The sequence below is a fragment of the Suricata suricatta genome, chromosome 14 (genome assembly GCF_006229205.1).
Source record: "Suricata suricatta isolate VVHF042 chromosome 14, meerkat_22Aug2017_6uvM2_HiC, whole genome shotgun sequence".
Taxonomy (NCBI): domain Eukaryota; kingdom Metazoa; phylum Chordata; class Mammalia; order Carnivora; family Herpestidae; genus Suricata; species Suricata suricatta.
Genome location: NC_043713.1, coordinates 24,925,791 through 24,933,443, shown reverse-complemented (window position 1 = coordinate 24,933,443; position 7,653 = coordinate 24,925,791). Strand labels below are relative to the sequence as shown.

The following is a 7,653-nucleotide window of genomic DNA, read 5'->3' as shown; positions in this document are numbered from 1 at the left end:
TGAGACGAATAAGCAGGGCATCCAAAGGCTATACAGCGCCTTGGACAGATATTTTTTGTAGGGCTTCAAATATATAAACAAGTTGATTTAAAAATCTATTACAGGGGTGCCTGGGTGGCTCAGTCGGTTAAGCCTCCGACTTCGGCTCAGGTCAAATCTCACGTTCGTGGGTTCGAGCCCCGCGTCAGGCTCTGTGCTGACAGCTAGCTCAGAGCCTGGAGCCTGTTTCTGGATCTGTGTCTCCTTCTCTCTCTGCCCCTCCCCCTCTCATGCTCTGTTTCTCTCTGTATCAAAAATAAATAAAACATTTAAAAATAAATAAATAAAATAAAATATTTTTTAAAAATCTATTACAAAGGTCACAGGTCTACAGGAAATACAGCGATTTGTTGTTGAGACTTTAGAATAATGGGCGGAAAATAGGTACTTACATGTTTGCTTACTGTCCTATCAATAAATGTGAAGTGTTTGGTGGGGTCCAGGCACCGCCTCTTCCAGTTCAGGACCATGAACTGTCTCTTCTTGTTTACTCCTGATTAATCATAATTGTAGGGAAAAGGTAGCAACACTGTTATTACTCACGATGGCATTGGCTCCTTGGAAGCTGTTTGCATAGAAACAACATAGAACTTCCTGCTTGAGCAGTTCCCTAGTACCATGTGTTTGATGCTGGTTCCATCATTATTCATAATGACGCGTCACCGTGGAGCCACCCCTGAACACTGGCTCACAGTGACCCTCTGCAAGGTGGTTAAGATGCTTCATCGAGTGGCCGTAAATTCACAGCTCACTCACAGTATGCACGAGAATGTCCATGAAAATTCATTTCCTGGACGTGCATGTTCAATTGATCCTTCTAACTTTTATAAGTAAATAGGACAGCACGTCTTCCAACCATGTCCTTCCGGAACTCGTAGGGCCCTGATCTCTGCATCCCAGAGTGTAACCTCTTTGCTGTGTCCTCTGTTCCCTGACGTCTGTACACTGCCATCAAAAGGAGAAAATTGGAAAGCCTGTGGGGAGCGTGACAGTTTCCACAGGGAATGTCTGTCCCTCACTCAGCGAGGCCTCAGACTTACCTGGGAGGGCATGACATCACCACATGAATCCAAAGGACCTGCTGGCATGCAGAGCGAGGGTCTGGACCATAGGAAGGGCCATCCCAGAGGACTGCCTTGTTGGAACCAAACCAGAGATGGGCCCTCACATAATCCCACAGACTTGAGTCCTGGAGCCATGGGATAGCTTACTGACCCCTTGCATAGTGTGCACGCGTGAGGGTGTGTGTTAGCATCTGTGAGCACATGTATATGAGTGTGAATGTCTTGTGTATGTAGATGTGAGTGTGCACGTGTGTATTTACATGTGAGTGTGTTTGTGTGTGTGGATGTGAGTGTATATGTTGGTGTGTGCAGATGTGTGTTCATGTATAAATGTGTATGTGTGTGTGTATGCAAGGATGTGAGCTTGTGTGAGAGTGTGTGCATGTCTGTATTTGTGTGTGTGTAGATATGAGTGTGTATAGATGTGCGCGTGTGTGGATGTGTGTACGTGTGTGTATGCGCGTGTGCACCATGGGAAAAATCGGGGCTGTAACCCAGGTTTGGGAGCACTGTGACAGCTTCTCGGACACAGAGAGCAGCGGAAGGCATACCCTGAGGCCCGGAAGGAGGCACAGGCCCTGTGCGCCTGGACCCGCGGGGTGGAACAGGGTGTGGGCAGGGACTGAGGTGGCACTCTGCTGGCTTGGCACCGGAGGAAGCTGGCCAGAGCCCTTTACAGCAATGGCTCGAGTAAGAGGCAGCGAGGCTTAGGCCACCTGTTCCCGTGCACGGAGGGCCTGACGTAACCCACGAGGTGTCACCCTCCCTAAGGATAAGGGCCTTGTCTACTCGTTTTCCTTTCTGCCTCCCGGCATGCGACGCAAGACTGAGGATTTAATAATAAGCTCTCAGTAAACACTTCAATTTATCCCACCAGTCACTCAGGAACGTTTGCAGAGGGCCTGCCTCTACTATGCAAAGCAACGCTAGGCTTCATGAGGAATCAGAGGAATGCACGATACAGGCCCGGACTATGAGAACACTGGTTTGGAGCTGATCGCTCGGTTGAAGGACACAGCCAAGAGTCTATCCCTTTCCCTAAGGCTTGGACGGTGGCTTCTTAGTCTGCTCGGCCTGCAGTAACAAAATACCACAGAGTGGGGGGCTCAAGCCATAGAAATCTGTATTCTCACAGTTCTGGGGTCTGCGAGTCCAAGACCGAGGTGTGTGCAAGGTAGGTTTCATTCTGAGGCTTCTTCTCTTGGCTTGTAGGAGACCGCTGTCTCATTGAGCACCAGCTGCAGGGAGGCGGTGGGGAGGAGGGGGGCTGGGCCTGGCTCCCCGGTGTCTCTTCTAGTAAGAACACCAAGTCCTTCGTGAGAGTCCCACCCTCATAACCTCAGCCAGCCCAGTTTAGCTCCCGAAGGACCCATCTCCACATAACAGTACATTAAAGGTTAGGGCTTCGGTATATGAATTCAAGGAGGGTGGGGGTAGGGGTGTCACAAACATTCAGCCCATAACAAGTGCCCCAAACACATTAGGGACTCAATAAATATTTGCAGAATGAATGAATGTTCATATTTGGAGCTTCAGGCTATCCTGTTCAGAGTATGGACATCCAGGGGCATCTGGGTGGCTCAGTCAGTTGAGCGTCTGATGTCAGCTGATCTCACAGTTCATGAGCTCAAGCCCCATGTCAGGCTCTGTGCTGACAAGTCAGAGCCTGGAGCCTTCTTTGGAATCTGTGTCTCCCTCTCTCCCTTGCCCCTGTCCAGTTCACATTCTGTATGTCTCTCTCTCTCTCAAAAATAAATTGTAAAAAACTTCGAAAAATTAAAAACAAAAAGGAATATAGACTCCCATTTGGGAGCTATGGTGAAGTCAAACAAATAAGCATGTAGCAAACATCACTGTGGGCCCACTCCTGGACTCCACACTGATTAGTACATGCAAAGCAATAGACAAGATTCATGGTCCCATGGAGCTAACAAGCCCACTGGGCAAAGAGAGAAATCCACAGAAGACAATCAAATAACCGGATAAGATATGGGTCTGAGAGTGTCACTTGGGCCCTCAGGGCACGTATCTATGTGCCTCTTATAGCTCATCAGGCAGGCTCGTGGGAAAGTTCCCTAGGTGTCTATTTAATTAGGAAAAAAGAAAAAAAAATGGAGGTAACTTCAGAGGAGCCTACACCCAGCCTGACCTTACAGAAACAAATAAATAGAAAGTCTCTTTGGTGCCATCTTAATACCTCTTCCAGGACCTTCTGGACTTTGCAGATATGAGGTATCAGCACCTTTTTTCCCCAGCTGCTCAGAGCTGCTCACCAGCATAGCCTGTGGCCAGCTCACTTGGGCAATAAATCACACGCTGAACCTATGTCCCACCACCCCACATACACTATCACAACCTACCTGTCTCTTTCTTGTCAAATGGAATGAGAATCCCCTGCTAATCAATACCAAGTGCCTGAAGATGTCTGCATGAGGACCTCCTCCGCCCATGGTTGGGGTTCATCCTTCTCTGCCTGGAGAACCCTCGCTCTTGGAGAACACGCTGAATGCCTTTCTCCTCCCTGCCCCCCATGACTGACTGGGAATTTTGGGGGGAAAGCCCTGTCAAAAAATGATACTACCTTTCTCTACACTTAGAAAAAGAAATCAATATTTTAGTTCCACCATTAGAAATAAGACATAAAATGACTATGTTACCGATTAGGCTAATCCAAGGATCTGTAAGAATCATTTATAGTCACAATCTTAGAAGTCATCAAATCTGAGGTTCTCCAGCCTGGCCTTACTTTCAAAGAGACTGGGAGCTTTGAAAATATACAGATGCCTTCGCTGTGACTCTGATATGCAGTGACTCCCAGACATCGATATTTTTAAAAAGCAATCCTAGATGGCTCCAGTATATAACCAAGGTTGAGAACCACAGATCTAGACTGTCCATGCCCTCACGCCATGGCCTTACTCATGAGGAGGCAGAACCAGAATTCAGAGGAGGCACGTGACTTTCCCAAGGTCACAAAGCCAGGTGGTAGCAAAGCCAACCCTAGAATCTCAGCCCATTGATTCCTTTTCAGAACTCTTTCCTCTGTGGCTATAAATGCTGGTGACAAGGCTCTTCCCAGTGTGCTTTTGAGAAAGGAGGGATGGGTAAAAGGCCAAGGGGGTTGGATGTCTGGAGCAAGGAGGAAAGAGCCAGGTATCCGGCAGGAAGAAGTCAAGGTCAAGTTCGCCCCACTTCACAGGAGGAGAAGGCAGTGCTGACAGACAGCCACAGTAGCTCTTTGCACCGCCTTTACCAAAGGAAGAAGAAAGTAGTTTAGCGCTAAGATTACACCCTGTGGTCATTGTCCCAGCCTGCACTGTTACCAGCTTTGCATCCCTGTGAATGTTACTACAGTCCCCAAACCCAGGCACAATTCCCAGTTCTGAAAAGGCAGCACCGAGCCTGACCTGCTCCTTTCACCTGCCCAGGGAAAATTGCCGTCGACACAAATACGGCCACTCCCAGGGGACAATCATGCTGAAAGGGCCCTGTGTCTTAAAGGCTGCACATAATACCCAATTATCCCCTGGCTTCCCCAGGGAGAGAATGGAGAGGTGAGGGTTTTCAAAAGCGAGCAGCCCTCAAGGCTCCATTATGGGGACACTCACATAGCCGCCTTTCTCCAAATGCCACAGAAGGTCATGGGGACATGGGCCAACAGAAGTACCTCTTTGGGGCTTGGAGAACAGTCTCTCATCCTGTCCTGGCCCAACCAGAGAACCCCAACTTCAATTCTTAGCTATAGAAATAAAGATGGAGGGCGTTGATGCAGAAACTCCGTATCACATGGGAGGTGCCTTCAGAGACATCTCTGTGGGGGCTTCAGACAAGACCCATAGAAAAGTCCAAGCAAGGATGGCCCGCTGTCATCCAAGACCACACTGTGCTCTATGGTTCCCTTTCTGCTTGCTGCCAGCCCCAGGCCCTCTGGGGTCTTCTCTCAGCCTCCCTGACTGCCTGCTCTCCTCCCCAGACTCTGTCTCTCTCGGGCTATCTCTCTGCTGTGTTACTATATCTCTGCAGACACACCAGCAGGTCTCTGAGAGCCGGAAACATACCATCTACCCTTCTAGCTTCGCTTCCCCACAGCTATTAACACAGTGCTGAGCTCACAATAAATCCAATGCAATGAATATTTCTGGATTGAAAAAGAAGACATTTCCCTCTTTCCAAGTTTGAATCTCTGGGCTTGATTTCACTACCCTTTTTTCATACCACCAGGAAGTGTTTAATTTTTTAAAATGCACATATAGCACATGCAAAGCATTTATTCTTAAATCCCACAAGTACTTGGAGGAGGGAGTATCCTGTGGTGTTTCAGAATATGGAGTCCTAATGCCTGAAGGTTGAGTCCAAATTCTAGAACTTACTATCTGGGTTACTTCAGGCAAATGATTTGACTTTTTCAAGCCTCAATGTCCTCATCTGTAAAATGGAATTAATATTAGTGCCTTGGTCTTTGAGTTGTTGGGAAGATTCAATGACATAACGCAGACAATGCTCTTAGCATGCTGCCCGACTCCTGGCAAATGCTAGATAAAAGTGAAATATTTTTATTTATTGAGCACCTACATATCTTTTGGGCAACATGATGCAAGGTGTAGGGCATACAAAGGAAAATAAAGCAAATATATGGCCTTAAGACTTGTAACGGGGGTTGGGGGAGGACACACAGGGGATCATCAGAAAGTAGTGTTACCCAAGCAATACAGAAATCTCAGTGGGGTATTTTAGAAAGCCCAGGGCAAGGAACCCAACCAGATTTCCTGGACAGCAACAACTAAGTGAAAGTTGAACCAAAAGGCTGAACAGGTGGGCATTGCTGGCAGAGCAAACCACGTGAACCAGAGACAAAAACAGCCTATTAAGCTGAAGTTGGGAAGGAGCGAGACAGTGTGAGACTGGTCAGCTACCTTTTCCTTTTTTCCATTGCCCGTGTTGACCAACAGAGGTGCGTCAGAGCGAGAGACGCAGGGGATGCACGCCTCCCTAGTTTTTGTCATCTTTCCTTCAGGAAGCGGGTGCGTCAAGGATGAAGAGGATCCCACAGGTGGACCTGCCTCTGGCCTGCGACCAGGCACTTCACAGTGTCAGTCCCCAGGGAGGCCCTGCACCAAGGCAGAACTTGCAGGAAAATGGCACAGCCGTGGGACAGGAGGGAGGCTCTGTGCTCACTGCTGGAGACAGCCAGTCCTGAGCTCTGCCTCTGGGAAACCTCACAAGTTAATATAAACTCTCCAAGCCTTTCTTTCATCCTTTATAAAGTGCAAATAGCACACCCACCTCATAAAGATCCTTTGAACAATAAAAAAATCAGGCATGTAGTAAGTTGATCGATTATTCAATATTCCAGAAAGGCCAGTTGCTATTATTGGTGCTATGAATTCCATTACACAGATAGCCGCTGTGATCCAGTTCACGAGTTTTCTGTACCCGATACTTCGATGGGTGTTGGAGACCTGAAGGCAAATAAGACATAGCACGTGTTCTATGTTTACTTTATAGTTTAATGGTGGAAGGGCACAAAAAAGATTTTTTTAGAAATGTTTATTTATTCTGAGAAAGAGAGAGAGAGGGAGAGAATCCTAAGCAGGCTCTGCACTCTCAGCATAGAGCTCAATGTGGGGCTCGACCTCATGAACTGTGAGATCCTGACCTGAGCCAAAATCAAGAGTTGGACACTTAACCGACTGACCCATTCAGGCACCCAAGGCAACAAGTAAGATTTTATGTCACAGTTCAGGGTATGGGTCCTATAGTAGTGGTAGGCACAAGAGATGTGTGGGAACCCAGAAGGGCATTTAATCCACTTTTGGGGGTAGGGGAGAGGCAGGCTGTTAATGGCTTCTTCAGGATGTGGATTATGAGTTGAGTCCTAGAGGATGGGAGGTAGAAAGGCTGTGGGGTGGAGGGAAAGGGCAAAAAATAAACAATGGCTCAGGGAAGAACATTCCAGGAGGTAAGAATGAGGACATGATGAAGACTATTGGTGAGTCCAACCCACAGTCCATCCTGGCAATAACAGGAGGGGAATGTGGCTTGGTGACCAGGGTGCCACCTGACTTGGAGGCTACACCAGCACAGAAGCATTTAACAACTTACTGTTAGTGGATGCGGCAGAACATAACTAGTATCCACACAGCAGAACTCCGTATGCAGAAGGTGACAAACACCCAGGTAAAAATCCACTTCCCAGCCTCTCTTGCAAATAGCGGTGGCCAACGAAGTGTAGGCAGAAATATATACTTTTCTTGCTTTTTATAATAACAAACACATACGTACAGCAAAGCCAAGAAAATAGTGTCAGAACCTCCATGTACCCTGCGCATAGTTTATACCTATCAACATTTTGCTTCTCTTGTTTCATCTCTCCTTCCAATTCTCATGTCTTTTTTTTCTTCTTCTAGATTATTTTTTAAGTTTATTTATTTTTGAGAAAGAGAGAGACAGTGAGAGCCAGGGACAGGCAAAGAGAGAGAGAGAGAGAGAGAGAGAGAGAGAGAGAGAGAGAGAGAGAGAGAGAGAGAGAGAGAGAGAGAGAGAGAGAGAG

At 47.4% G+C, this 7,653-nt stretch overlaps 1 long non-coding RNA gene across 1 annotated transcript in view; it reads right to left on the bottom strand.

Annotated features, from left to right (window-relative positions):
- Positions 1–473: 473 nt before the first annotated feature.
- Positions 474–7,653, bottom strand: part of LOC115277852 — a 30,314-nt gene continuing 23,134 nt past the window's right edge. Inside the window, exons 2-3 of the long non-coding RNA XR_003902547.1 lie at positions 6,387–6,562; positions 474–532 (exon numbers count right to left, since the gene is read on the bottom strand). This is a non-coding gene — a long non-coding RNA (uncharacterized LOC115277852). The remainder of the gene's footprint in view (positions 533–6,386; positions 6,563–7,653) is intronic.